The sequence below is a fragment of the Camellia sinensis genome, chromosome 5 (genome assembly GCF_055761805.1).
Source record: "Camellia sinensis isolate YWXY chromosome 5, ASM5576180v1, whole genome shotgun sequence".
Lineage (NCBI taxonomy): Eukaryota > Viridiplantae > Streptophyta > Magnoliopsida > Ericales > Theaceae > Camellia > Camellia sinensis.
In genome coordinates this window covers 199,050,200-199,065,664 of record NC_138965.1, presented here as the reverse complement: position 1 = coordinate 199,065,664, position 15,465 = coordinate 199,050,200, and the positions used below count along the sequence as shown (strand labels likewise).

At 41.6% G+C, this 15,465-nt stretch overlaps 1 pseudogene; it reads right to left on the bottom strand.

The window, feature by feature from the left end:
• Positions 1–13,068: 13,068 nt before the first annotated feature.
• Positions 13,069–15,132, bottom strand: LOC114284081 (uncharacterized; annotated as a pseudogene).
• Positions 15,133–15,465: the final 333 nt, after the last annotated feature.

Sequence of the window (15,465 nt, the reverse complement as noted above, 5' to 3'; positions counted from 1 at the left end):
AGATAGACGCAGGGTTCTTGCTAGTATCTGAATATCTGACTTGGTTGGCCAACATTGTTCCTGTGCCAAAGAAAGATGGCAGAATTTGGGTGTGTGTGGACTTCAGAGATTTGAACAGAGCCAGTCCAAAAGACGACTTTCCTCTATTGCACATCGACGAATTGGTGGACTTCACCGCAGGCTATGTGTTGCTCTTCTTCATGGATGGATTTTTCGGGTATAATCAGATTCTGATGGCACCCGAAGACAGAGAAAAAGCCACCTTCACTATGCCGTGGGGAACCTACTGCTACAGGGTGATGTTGTTTGGGCTGAAGAATGCTGGGGCTACCTATCAACGAGCTACAACCACAATTCTACATGATATGATCTACAAAGAGGTCGAGGTGTACGTGGACGACATGATTGTCAAGTCCAAGGAAAGAGAGGGCCACTACACTGCCTTGAAGAAATTCTTTCAATGGATTGGTTGAGGCTGAATCAGTAGAAGCACACTTTTGGCATAACAGCAGGGAAAATGCTGGGTTTCTTGATCACATAGAGGGGCATCGACGTAGATCCTTCCAAAACCAAGGCCATCCTAGAAATGCCACCACCAAGGACTGCAAAGGAGGTGCGAGACTTTCTGGGTAAAGTGCAATTCATAAAACGGTTTATTTCAAAATTAACCTTGACTTGTGAACCACTATTTGGTCTCTTGAAGAAAGGAAAGAAATTCCAATGGGATGACCGATGTCAGTTTACTTTTGAGCAGATCAAGCAATACCTTCAGAACCCGCCTGTGTTGTCGTCGCCAGAGCCGGAGAAACCCTTGATTTTGTATCTGTCAGTAACGGACACAACGATGGGATGCATGCTTGCTCAGGAATCTGAAGATAGAGTAAAGAAAGCCATTTATTACCTGAGAAAGAAAATGCTGGACTATGAGACCTGTTACACCCCGCTGAAGAAGGCTTGCTTAGCCTTGGTATGGGCTACCAGGAAGTTGAGGCACTACCTGTTAGCTCACTCTGTAATTCTAGTTTCGAGATTAGATCCTATCAAATATCTCTTTGAGAAACCAGTGCTTATGGGTAGGCTAGCCCGTTGGTTGTTTCTCCTCTCCGAATTTGATTTGAAGTATGTTACTCGCAAGTTTGTTAAGGGGAGAGCGGTAGTGGAGTTCTTGGCAGATCACTCAGTGGAAGGGGATGAAGAGGTAAAATACCTATTCCTACATGAAGCTATTTTGCAAGTCGAGGAAGAGATTTGGACAATGTACTCTGACGGAGCGCCTAACCAATATGGTTATGGGATAGGGGTGTTGCTGATAGCACCTAACAATTCCCATATACCTTTAGCCTTCAAACTCCGGTTCAAAGTATCCAACAACGAAGCAGAATACGAGGCATGTATCACTGGTTTGGAAGCCGCCCTAGAACTAGGGGCAAAAAGGTTGGACATCATTGGGGACTCGAACTTGGTTGTGTCTCAAGCAAAAGGAGACCGGAAGGTCAAAAAAGAAAAGATGAAGATCTATCACCAGACCCTGGATGTTCTGATTCCTAGGTTTGAGAAACTGACCTTCACACATCTACTAAGAGAGAACAACAGGTTTGTTGACGCTTTATCAACTCTATCTTCTATGATATGCATCCCTTTTGGAGTTCGGATGCGTCCAATTATTATTGAGCAGAGATATACGCCGGCTTTCGAGTTGATCATCACAATAGATGAAGTGCAAGATCGAAACTCCTCGTATTATGATATTTGGAACTTCTTGGAAAAGAAGGTTTATCCACTAGGGGCAAACGCCAAAGATAAAAGGGTAATACGGCGGATGGCCGTTAAATTTATTATCTGCGGGGGTAAGTTGTATAAGAGGGGTCATTTGGGAATACATAAGTTATATCTGGACACAGAAGAGTCAAAGCACCTAATGGAGGCCATCCATGGGGGAGAGTGTGGAGCACACATGAGCGGAGTAATGTTAGCCTGGAAGATTCTCAGGCAATGTTATTACTGGTCTACCATGGAGGAGGATTGTATTGGTTTTGTTCGGCGATGCCACAAATGCCAAATCCATGCAAATCGCATGAATATCCCGCCGTCGAAGCTGTACAGCATGACTTCACCATGGCCTTTCTCAGTCTGGGGATTGACGTCATTAGGGTAATTACACCGAAACGGTCAAATGGGCACGAGTATATTCTGGCGGCAATTGATTATTTCATGAAGTGGGTGGAAGCTCAGTCTTATGTAGTGTTGAAAGCAGTGCATGTAGCTAAGTTCATTCGCAACAACATCATTTGCTGTTATGGAGTCCCGAATGAGATCATTTCAGATAATGGCTCCCATTTCAAGAAAGAAGTGATTGACTTGTTGGATAAATATAACGTGGCTTTTCATAAGTCATCTACATATCGGCTGCAAACCAATGGAGCTGTTGAAGCCGCCAATAAGAACATCAAGCATATTTTGTAGAAAATGGTTGAGACCTACAGGGACTGGCCAGACAAATTGCCATTTGCTCTCTAGGGTTATAGAACTTCAATTTGAACATCTACTGGGGCAACTCCGTACTCTTTTGTTTATGGGATGAAAGCTGTTCTGCCGATTGAAATAGAGGTTCTGTTGCTGCGGGTTATGGCTGAGTGCCATATAGCAGAAGCGGACTGACAGTAGAGCAGGTTCGAAGAATTGATGCTATTTGATGAGAGAAGGCTGAAAGCACTGTATCATGTTCAGGGTTATCAACATAGGATTGCCAAGGCTTTTAACAAGAAAGTTAAGTCTCGGGATCTTAAAGAAGGGGATTTGGTATTGAAAGACAACCGAGCTGCCATGTATGACCCTAGGGGCAAGTTCAGACCCAATTGGACTGGTCCTTATATTATCAAAACTATTTGGTCGGGTGGAGCTGTTATTCTCATGGACCTGGATGGCCTAGAATTTTTCCAACCGATCAACATGGACAAGTTGAAGAAATATTACCCCTGAGAGGCTCGCTAGGTCGAAAACCCGGAAGGGCGACCTAGGCAAAAGTTAAAGCACAAAAAATTAAAAAAAAAAAAAAAAAACTGAGCTCGCAAGGTTGAAAATGCAGAAAGGGCGGCCTTGGCAAAATTTAGAGCATAAAAGGAGAGCGTTAATACCCAAGCGAATCCAAACTGAACTACGTAAGGCCTGATTCCCATCTTCGGGATACGTAGGCAACTTCATTTTGAAGTTCGGCCGTAAACACCTCCAAATCAACTCTGTTCATGTGTTTGATCAAGGCATCTTTGTTTGTTCGTTATTTGAAAGTTCGGTTGTGATCCTTACTTTGAGAGAAAAGCTGGCTGTAGTGTTGAGTAATGTTATTCAGTCAAGGGGTAGTTTTCCATTTCTGGATTCGGGGTTTGTACATCTCAAGGAGAGATTTCCTGTGTGTCAAGTTGTGATTCTTGTCGAAAATGGTTTTGAAAAGTTTTAATAAAAGTTGATTTTGTTCAAATTAATCTTTTTACAACTTAATCATTTTTGGACCAAAAGGAAAATTTTCAGTGCCCACAACTTCAATTTCATTGATTTCAATACAAAGTTCTCCAACTCTTGATACAAATCAAAGTTGCTTTTATTACATTCAAAAAGAAAACTTGAAAAGGTAAGATCAAAGCAATAAACTTGGGGTATAGATGAGTCAGATGTTCCTATGTCCCCCGCATGTGCTTGTGGAAGCTTCTAATGCTAAAATGGGCCCGGTTTGTGCTTCATCTTTGAGCCAAGTTAGGCACTCGCCAAAAAGTTTGCAGTTGAAACTAGGGACAGGAGCCAGAAGCTTTCTCGTCCTCTATGTAGTGGGATATCGAGCCAATTGTGAACCTCGGATTGGGAATGAAGCCGGGTACTCTACCCTATCTTCTAGGCAAGTCTAGTCGTGTCTGAACTGACGCCTGAACCGGAACGGAAAGTAGAATACACAGTGTGTCAAGCCAATCAGCTGAATGCCGGGTTGCCGAGTCATGTTGTAGCTCATCTCAGGCAGATCAAACCAGGGGCAAAGCCAAGCAATGTCAACAGCAGACCTGTTGCACATCCAATGGCACCACCACCCTTCGTTCGGGAAATCCACTAGCCGTTGGCGGAAGAAGTATGCTCGGGCTGAGTATGCAGGGCAAGAGTCCACTACCTTTAGCTTGTCCATGAGTCATATCTGGGGAGGATGAAAGAAAAGGGAGATTAAAGAATAGAGAGGTGTATGTTGAGAGAAAAGAGTAAGAAAAGGGCTTTGAGAGAAAAACAGAGCATGAGTACCGAGTGATATGAGAAACACATATTAGAAAGGATGGGAAACATTACTTGAAGAAGTAGTTGACTCCCCACAAATTTGTTCGTCTCCCATCGATGGAAGGCGTCCAAACCCATCAAAGTCTCGGCTAGTACCAAGCCTATACAGTTCTTGCCCTCTTTCAAGCCTTGCGCCATTTCAACTAGCTGAATGCTAGACCCGCCGAAACTAGGGGCAAGGAGGAAATGCGCTAACATCCACAAATAGAGGGCATGTTGTCGAAAACCCCGCCAAAGAAGATCGCCTCAGTTAGCGGCATCAGAAAATCTATGAATCAAATTGGGGATGTCCAGCTCTCCATTGTGAACCAAGGATCGAGCCTCATGCAAAGTGAGCCCACACATCCTTCCTAAAGCTTAGATGTGACCAAAACGGGGCTGAGGCAAGATTTCCTCATTGAGCCGGGACTCCATTAGCACTTGAAATTCTTCGATTGTCGTGTATATTTCTTGTCCCCCGAAGCTAAAGACGTGCGTGATCAGGTTTCAACATCTATCCGCGGCATAAAGGAATGGAAAACAAAGCGGAGAATGACTCAGCGAAAATAGTGCATTTATGCCAAAACCCCAGAAATTCAGCTTTTCCGAGCCATCCAAAGTTGTAATCTAATTCAAGAGTTTTTCGGCGAAAAATGGCTCCATTTGTGAAGAATTTGCAGTTGAAATGAAGAAATCATGAAGCTCAGCCTTTTGCAGAAGATAAAGCAGTGAGTGGAAGCTATGTGTCAACAATGTGGGGGTCCTGCACATTGATGGCCAGCAAGACATCATTGATGGCCGGCAGGCCACCCCTCATGGCTGGCAGGTGGTCGACATTCACCACTTATGGCCAGCAGTCTTCTTCCCAAGCCTGTTGTCCTTCTTTGTGCTGGAAAGTGCTAAAAGCATGTTTTTTTATGTGTGTTAGAGTCCTGTTTTGAGTCTTTTCAGACTTTAGCACGATTGTTAAGATCTACTTGTTTTGCTTATCAAGTTGTACTTGTGTTGTTTTTGTCTATCGAGTTATTGTTTTGTAGTTCATCGAGTTGTATTTGTTGTTTATCAAGTTGTTTTGCTTATCGAGTTGTATAATGCTTTGTTTGCATTTCAGTTGTTGGTCGGTTTGTTACCTGATTTAGACTGTTTTGACAATACAAGCATTCAGTTTTTGTTATCAAATTCAATCTCATTTGTCATGCAATGCAATGCTCATGATGCAAAATACAACACTTTTTCAAAAATAAACTTGGTTTTCTTTCTGATCATGGTTGTTTTCACCAAAGGTGCAGTACAAGTTTTTAAAGAAAATAAAACTTGTCTGAGGCTGTACAATGTGCTAACACTATAAACCAAAAGAAACTAAGCAAAAATACAAAAATTAGCGCTATCCATCTCAGGATCTAGAGGCCCTCTCTATCCTCTTCCTTGGCGGAGCGGACTTTGCAGCACTGTCTCCATTGGCGCAATTATCTGAATTTGGATCAGAGTTTGAACCAGAGCCGTCTTCACTCCCCGTCTCGAAGCCCTCCTCAACATCAACATCTCCACTCTCAGAACTTAAGCCAGCGTCATCATCTCTGCTCTCTGACGACTTTGAATGTCGACTCGCTGCCTCCTCGGCCTCGCTGGTCTCAGCGTCATCATTGCTCAGAATAAGCTCTGAAGGGCCACTCTCAGCTCGGGTGCCCCTAACTCAGCCTCGGCTGCACGCTGGAGCTTGTCCCACTCTCCCTGCTGCCGGAGGAGGCACTGCTGGTCCTGGTGCTGCTCCTGCTGGCACACCCGATATGGGTGGGACCTGAAAAGATGGTTGTCATATGTAGCCACAGTATGCGTATCAGATGCAAGTATGAGACAGAATGAGTATATGCTGAAGTCAGGTATAGTGTGTGAATGCAGTATGGAAGTGCAGTGTATCAATGCAGTGTGGGAAAGTTCTCATGTCAGTTTCAGTATGTCAATGGAAATTTGATGACTGGAATGCAAGAAAACTGAAGAAACTACTTGAATGTCGTGGAAGCCAAGCAGTACCTCCCTTCTCAATATCATGCCCTCAAATGAGGCTAGTAGCTCAAACAGATCCTCGGTGTATCCTAGGGGTGCCTGCAAATGCATTGGGGATGATTAATGTCCAGAGCAAACAAATATTAGAAAGAGATGGGAAAACTAAAAATGTGGTACATACTGGAGGTGCATCCTGGGCTCTGGTGTATCTATGCCCAGTTGCTGCGGGCTCAATCGGGATCTAGTAGGCCTCCCCAGTATACAGCCAACATGTGAGTGCAGTAGGCAGCTCTAGCCATTCGATCTCTTGTCTCGCCTGGGAAGCCCCTTTGCCATGGGCTCTGCTCGCCCGGGTCACTCTGCGTCTCGCTCTCGCAGCTGGAGCTCTTACTCCCTCACCTCTGCAAACACCGGTCAGAGGCGGCATCAAGTGTGTCTGGATAAAGGTCGCGTAGTTGCCCTCTACACGGAAACACTCTACCTCCAAGCCTACCATGAACTGGATTACCTTGTCGGTAGATAGCTTGTCTGTCGCTCTCATAGATACTAGTGGTACCATCGGTATGAACGGAGTAGGTAGGTCCATGGTCTGGCGGACGAAGTGCAAGCCCAGGAACCAGGCTCGGCAAATCGAGCCCTCAAGAAGGATATGATAGCGGGAAATGCCCCAAGTTGTACGGTTTTAGGCTTGAAGCCCTGTCGGTATCAAGGTCCAGGGCTGCCATGTGATCTGAAATGGAATGTGAACAGGTTATTAGTCGCTGTCAATTGCTAATGTATGAATCAAAGCAGCTGTAAAGCAAAAAAAATGACTGTGTTTCGAGTTACCTCGTGTGCTGCTACTGTGTCAAAGTACTGGCGAAAAAACGTGAGGGGCTCACGAGTCCTATGGGGAAGCTGGGACCGTCAATGGAACCTCATCTACAAGCTCTAAGGCAAGAGTCAGGAAATATGCGTATACCCATAGTTGTGGAGAAAGTGCAGTGATATGTGATCAGTATACAGTGTTTGAACAGATATAGAAAATGCAAAGCAGAAAGCATACAGTATGAACAGATACAGAAAGTGCAAAGTAGAAAGCACATGTGTTAAACTAATGTAAAGCAAGAAATGCTAAGCAGAAAATGTAAAGTGTGAAAAGTGAACTGAGATGTGTACCTCCCAGGCTCGTCAGTAGCCTCCAACCAAGGTCCCTCTCAGACAAGAAGAAGAGCTCATATATCTGTACAATGTGGTGAGGCTGGCTGCGCCGCAATCGTAAACTGAACTCGAGAGAGTCACCAAGGCACTCAGCAAATACAATCCCATGGTGTTCCACCTGTTTGAAAACAAGGTGGTACTGAAGATGAACATGAAGAAGCCCCTAGCATACTGCTCTATGTCCTTTATCGTCTCGGGCTCGGTTCTCCTGAACTGCTCCTTGAACCAGGTGTATCACACCATACTTGTTCGGTATATCGGTAGATGTGCCCCAAGCAGCTCGAGCCATGTTGCCTCCCACTCTCCATATCAGGATCGAGAGGAATCAGATCACCCCCTACCCTAAGCTGGTGATCATGGAAAAGTCGTAAGGAGTCATCGTCATCTTCCCTGAGGTGGATAGGTGAAGAGAGTTGGTGGTGTCCCACTATCTCTCCACTAGCGCTCCAAGAAGTGGACGGCTCGCAGTAACCCGAGTCAAGATGGAGAAGAAAAGGCCGAAGCTTGCCTCGTCAACGATGTCATGAACTTTGGCTTGGAGCTTGCCATACTAATCTCGAGCAGTTGTCGCACCATAGCCCCGAAAGGCGCGAGACTTGCCCTGTGGTAGTGCATGAGATGTAATCAGATCAAGGCAGTGTATGAGATATAGTCGGATAAAGGCAATGCAAGAAATGCAAACAATTAAAGATAGAAATGCATAGAAACAGAGTTTGTACCGCAATGACAATGGTTGATAAATGAGACTCTAGCTCTCTCAACAGGAGGTCCTCTGGCGCGTCCTCAGCAAAATTAGTAAAACATTTGATGCCTCCGGTAATGGGTAATATGTGTGTCTGAGGATGATACCTCGCTGGATCAAAAGGCCGTATACTCAACGGTAACGACTTTGGTTTGGCCTCTGACTCGACCTCGATGTCTACCTCGAAGTCTACTGGGGGAAGCTCGGGAGGAGCCCATCATGGGAAAAATCGTCTGCCATCTGAAAATAGGTGCAAAATGGGTGAAAAATGAAGAAAAGTGAAGAAAATGGGTGAACTTGGAAAAAGTTAAACCCTAGGAGAGAGAAAATGAAGGAAAAAGTCAAAGCTGGGAAAAGTGCACAGAACTCGAGAGAAACTCGAGGGAAATGAGCCTAGAATGGTGGAAATGAGGAAAGAACTGTCGAAATCAAATTCCAATCGGTTCAAAGCGAAGAAAACTAGAAGGATTAAGCGAATAAAGTTTGTGTGGGGCGTTGGAAAACGTGTAAAAGACTCAGATCTGGAGAAAGAAATCACCTAGGAAGAGAAAGAGAGCATTTTCGGTCAAGGGGAAATGAGGAAATGAGGTGTGGTGGCCCATACTTAAAGGCTTAAGTCGAAAACCCATTTTTACCCTCGGCCTGCCATCGATGGCTGGCAAGGCACCATCGATGGCTGGCAAGGCACACTGGTGGTCGGCAAGGCACACCAGTGGCCGACAGGTGGCCGGTGACCCAGCCCTTTCTTGTGGCCGGCAGGTGTCCAAGGGTCTCTTCTGTGTCCCTGGTTCGGTTTTGTGTCCTTAGATTTCAACATTGAAGGGATTGTTCATTATTGAGTTCAGAATGCCACTATGGAAGCTTGGAACGTGCATTCCAGTGCACGATGTTCATCACACATAAGCAAGGTGTATCTTTTTTAACATATTGTAACTTTTCTGAGAGGTGAATCGGAAGTTGTTTTTGAATTGGTTTTGACAAATGTGTTTCTTTGTTGTTGCATGGAACGCGCATTCCACTTATATTGTCGCATAGAATGTGCTCTTACTCTAGCTGCATAGAATGTGCTTCCGCTCTTGCATTATGCATAGAACATGCTTATTGCTTTCGCTCTCGAATCATGCATGGAATATATGCATTTGTTTTTGAATCATGCACAGAATACACTCCCGTTACCAATCATGCATAGAATATGCTCTCAAAATTGTTTAGTTTGTATGGAACATGCCATTATACCTCAGTTGCTGTCTTGTATAGAATATGCGTTTCTTATTCGTTACACATGCATAGAATATGCGCTTCTCCATTATTGCATAGAATATGCACTTCTCTATTGTTGCATAGAACATGCTTTCATGCATAGAAAATGCATTGTCGTTACATAACACGCTTTTGTACACAGGCACGATATTGTATGTACGGTTCATCTAGCGGAGCCGGCACAAACAAACAATATTGTATGTACATTCCATTCAGAGGAGTTCCAGGTAAAATCGTTCGTGCCCTTCGAGTTACATCCTTTTACTCCATCTCCTCGCGCGTGAGATGCGTTAGGACCACTCCTTTTGGTTAAAAGCATCCGGGTGTGTTCCGGTGTTTACACCACTCCTTTTGGTTAAAAGCATTCAGGTGCGTCCTGGTGTTTATACCACTCCTTTTGGTTAAAAGCATTCGGATGCGTCCGGGTGTTTACACCACCCTTTTTGGTTAAAAAGATTCAGGTGCATCCTGGTGTTTACACCACTCCTTTTGGTTAAAAGCATTCGGGTGCGTCCCGGTGTTTACACCACCCTTTTAGTTAAAAGCATTCGGGTGCGTCCTGGCATTTACACCACCCTTTCCCCTCGCTTGTGAGACACGTTGGGATTGTTTGTTTTGGTTACAAACATTCGGGTGCATCCCCGTGTTCACACCATCCTCGTTTTCTTTCGCGTGCGACATGTTAGGATCTTGTTTGACATCTCGGGTGTGCCAGATGATTTTGTTGCGTTTTGTCTTTTCTGCGCTTCACGTAGTTAAGCTTGCATAATTTTCTTACATCCTTTCTGCATGAAATGTGGTTTTGCTTGTAATTCCCACGCATGGCGTGTTTGTTTACTCCTTCTTTTCATGATTAAGATTGCTGTGTCCTATTTCGGTCTGTTTAAATGTGGCATTTTCATTACACTGCATTTGCATTTAAATGTTTCATTGCACAGTCTCATTGCATGATCATAAGTTATGTTCTTGCATCATGCATATCATTTGCATCTTGCCCCAGAACTATACTGGTTTGATTGCTTGCAAAGGGATACGTAGGCAGCTTGCGGGCGCAACTATTTATTGCTGTCTTGATTGTCTGTCCAAGTCTTATGGCCTTGTCAAAATGGGTTGTCTCTGGGCTTTGACATTTACTAACGCCATTTCATGATTCCGAGTTCTGTCAAAGAGGGGCAACCTCATCAAAAACTCCAATTGATGAGATTGCAAGAAATCATCGGGCATTCACCAATTTGGAAATTCAACACCAAATGAACTCTTTCATATGGATGGCAATAACCCCCCCTCCCCCCCCTCAAAAAAAAAAAAAAAAAAAAAAAAAACAAACAAACAACAATAACAACAACTACTTTCCCTGCCCTCTTCATTTATAAGGGGTGGATTTTGTGGTGGAGGTTATAGGTTCAACTAGGAAGTAGGTAGAGAAAATAAGACAACCATATTCGAATCCAATGGAACATGTTTAAATAGGTTTGCCAACCATGAAATTTACTTGTATAACAACACAACAATATTTGTCTTCCTTCCTCCTAAAACCCCAAACTTACTTTCGAGAATATCACTTAAAGAAAAAGAAAATCAATTAATGTATAGCATAATAAGGCCTCGTTTGGAAACAGAATATTTTAGTGACTTTTTGGTTTTTTACGAAAAGATGTGCAGAAAAGTAGAGAAGGTGATGTGACAACTTATAGTGACTTTTTGGCTTTTTGGCTAAAACATACAGTCCTTAAACAACGCCTAAATAACAAATAAATTCATAGACAAAATCATGCTAGGTTCAACTATAATCATGAAATGTAGCCAATTGTTTGCAAGTGAGGGATTACCTCACTAAAGTGTTTCTCAAACTAGAAAACAATTAGTGGAATGAGAGGAATGTGGATAAGGATTGTTTCCCTCTATAAAGTTGTATAATAAACAACTTCATTTCAATAAATGATGACTTAAACCTACAAGTATTCGTCCTAAATCCAAAAGAGTTAACACAACAAAGGATTACCTCCTATAAATCAATCATCAATTATCTCCATTACTCTACATGTTCATCATAATGGCAGTCCACCATGACATTAGCTTGCGTGAGGTAAGAATATACGCGTATGGAGTCAATAATTATATCATTTCCAATGATTTTCATATAATTATTACAAGGGAAAAAAAGCTCCCCCTAACCAGCCCAATAAAAGGAAAAAAATTGTTGACTTGTCCCCTAAACCCACACTAATGTGGTTTGTGTCAAATTCAAGTTGGATCCTCTCTTGATGGAGACAACTGGCAACTTAATACTTAAGTTTATAAACAATGTAGGAAATATGCTTCTAATGCTCAAACATTGATTTGGCATGTATTGGATGATACTGGGCCCACTTGGGAGCTAGAATAATTTAGTTGAGTCTTCTCTCTATTCATATCTATGTTTTATGTGAGCTTTGGTTCTGTTCTAGGGTTGGGTATTTTTTAAATTTGCAGAATTTATGGAATTGGTCTCAAGAATGGGTTGTTTTGCGGAGCCATGAGCCTTGGTATCATTTTAATTTGTTTAACAATTTTATTTAGTTGTGAATTGCAACTCTAGCCCTAGGTGTGATGCCCAAGGGATTCTAGGATTGATTCATAGTTTTCTTCCTCTTTTTACTTTTTTTTTCTGTTTAATGTTCATGGATTACAGCTTATAGCCTTTAAACAGTTTTTATTATGCCACCAAAATTCCTTTTCCCTTAAGCCCAAACCTTTCACAACCAAAACCCACACATCCCTTAGCATTCTTTCATTAAACCTAAACCTATGACCAGATTCAGACTGCTTTAAACCTGAATGTGCTGCATCACCTCTATTCCATGATAAGATTGAGGGAGGGATGATCAACCCAGAGCGTACCCTATTGCCATTCTCAAAGAGCAATAGAAAGTTTCTAATCAATCTCTTTAATATTAATGTATATTTGAAGTTTGAAGCAATAGCATATGAACTTTTTAAAAGAAAAGTTGGCCATTCTAAAAAATAAAAATAAATAAATAATCAACATAGTGCATAAATTATACATATCATGTATCTAACCATATAGCAAGATACAATAAAATGCACCTATAACAAAATGTAATTATTTATCATGAGATATTGATGCTAAAAATCCAACAAACATGAAGGACAGCAAGCAATGCACAAGTTCATCAAATACAACCATATTAAAAATGATAATAAAAAAAATGTTAAGCAAATTGAACTATTTTGCCTCATAAGGTATGGGTATAGAAAGGGGAAAAGACCACCACATATATTATAATACAACATCTATGTTGTGTCAACAAGTATTGAAAGATTATTAGTCAAGTAAATCAAACCCGTGCTTTTGAATCCTCTGGACCAGGGGTAGAAGAAGTAGGATTTCCTAACAAACAAGATGATGGTTTTGAGGGCAACTCCTCATCAAGAGATTCAGAATACATATCCGCATGTCCATCATCTGCCTCAGCATCATTAATTGAACTTTTACCATTGATTTTATGAGTCCGCATCTGAGAAACTAAAGACTTCTATTCTGCAGGATCTTTCTTTCCAAGGTTGATCTCCACCTAAGATAGGTTAAATTGCTCTTTCCCAAAGGAATCAGTATTATCACTATAGGTGCAGCGAGAGGATTGATATTTCTTATTGTTGGAGCTTATTTTTCTGGATGAAGAATCTTCTTTCTTATTGGAATTTCTCCTGATTGCCTTATTTTTACCCTGATTCATGGTTTCTCCAGCCATCAAATAACTGTCTTGGTCAAGAGTTTCACATTGCATGTTTGTTTTAGGGCCACCAGAGCTAACAGATGAAGCAGCAAAAGATCTCGATTTGGATGAAATTCTGATACTATCCTTCCAACCATCCCTACTACTAGTACCTTAAAGACTATCCCACTTAGCAATTTCATCATTGCTAACAAATCGGTCACTGGATCCATCCAAACCAGTCATTGGATAAATATTCAATAGCCTCATTTCCGTATCACGAATAAAAAGCATTTGACCTAGAGTGCTGGCCTTACCAACTGCTCCAATATTCTGATTCCTTTGGGACATCATCCACCTCTCTGAGAGTCTCTTCTTGGCCTCCCTACTTACAGATGACTCAGTTGAGAGCCGTGATGAAGGTCTAGGTCGGTTACTCCAGTGAAAAGACTTTCTGAGAGTCGATATTGTCAGTTCTTATTCACTTCCAGAATCACTTGCAGACACATTATATGAGCCCTTATCCCTAACATATCCCTTAAATATGGAGGGCAAATCCATCGGCTCACAGCGTAAACTTTCTCTCATTTTCCTAGTAATCTCCTTAGCTTTTTCTTAGGCTCTCTAGACTTGGGCCTCAAAAAACCTGCATCATCATTAGATTAGTTTTTCTTAACCCAATGTCCTCCCTCACCAGCATCAATGGTCCGATATTCCCAGTGCTTCCTACAATTTGACTGATTACCATGAAAAGAACTAGTTAATAAAACAGATTTAGTAGCATTCTGCATCTTCTCAGGATTTGGCTTCAGAACAATAATCTGTGTTGGGAGGATGTTTGTGTCACTCTTATGTTTCCCTTCTAATTGAATGTTTGGTGATTTAAGAGGTTTTTGAGCACCACGATGATTGTAGAAATGGGTAAAAAGACCATCATTACGTTTCCGACGAGAGCATTGTAAAATTCCTTTCTTTGACTTCCAACCAATGGTACTACTTTCATACTTACCCAATTTTGATGGGTCTACATCTACCATGTGACTGCATTTTGATCTAGGAGCAACACCTTGCAGATCAACGAGATGCTTTGTAAATAAGGAATCTGGCTGCTGAAGAAACTTAATCAATAAGTCTTTGTTGGCATCCAGCATGTCAAGCATATCACAAAATTCTTTTGAATTATGAAGCTTGTCATTTGTGGACGTTTTGCAGTCATGAACTTCTGTTGAATGAACGCCATCTCTGCCTCAGACAGCTTTGAGTTTATAGTCCTTTTTGCTAGGTAACTACTTCTTTCAACCTTTGATGTTTATAAAACTTCATACTCATCCTTACATTCTTGTTGCGCCATTGAGCCTTTCCTATTTGATCGGTGTTCATATGGTTTTCCATCCCTTTGCGATGATACTGATAACTTTTCGAGAACCCTTCATGTTGTCTATGAAGAGGCTGCTGAGGAGGCAGCCCATCAAAACCCATCAATCTGGCAATAACACTCAGTGGTCGTCTCTTGGACTCCGTTTCTTTTGACATTTCTTCTGCTAATAACTTCTTTATTGCAGTGCCAGTAACTTGTCTAGAAGAGCTATTCCATAACTCACATGAGAACTGCATATGCAAAATGAAATTTAAATTCATAAATTTAGTATAACCAGATGAAAAAGAACCAATATTGAGTGTTTGACACATCACAAAAGCATCATTACTTTGCTTTTGCAATGACTATTCAAAAGTCAATGTGAAAAATTAATAACTTCAAATCATAAAGCTCAAATATAGATATAAAACATGAAATCAACGTACCAAATCTTCCTCAGTGATGCCATCGTTGTAAGAACTATGATCTGATGCCAATTTTGGTAGACTTCTTTGTCTTTGAATCTGTCTATTTCCTGGATGATCATTCCAAGATGACATATACATATTACTATGCACAGAGATGTAAGCAAACTGTGTATGTAGGATTTCAAACCACTAAAACCAAATAAAACAATGAATTGAAACAACATGCAATAGGAAGAACAAAATTATGAATCTCATCTAAAATGCTAAATTTATTTTAAAATATTGTGCAGTGAGACTCCAAAAACTCAAAAAGATCAAAATTTAAAATAAATTTAAAAAAGGATAAATTCTGATTTTTTGAAAAAAAATAGGGATATGCATTTGTTACCAAATCACATGAAGATATTAAAAAAAAAAAAAGATATTTGCAAATTTTTTAAATCAAACACCACACCTTTGTGCCTCCTGTTA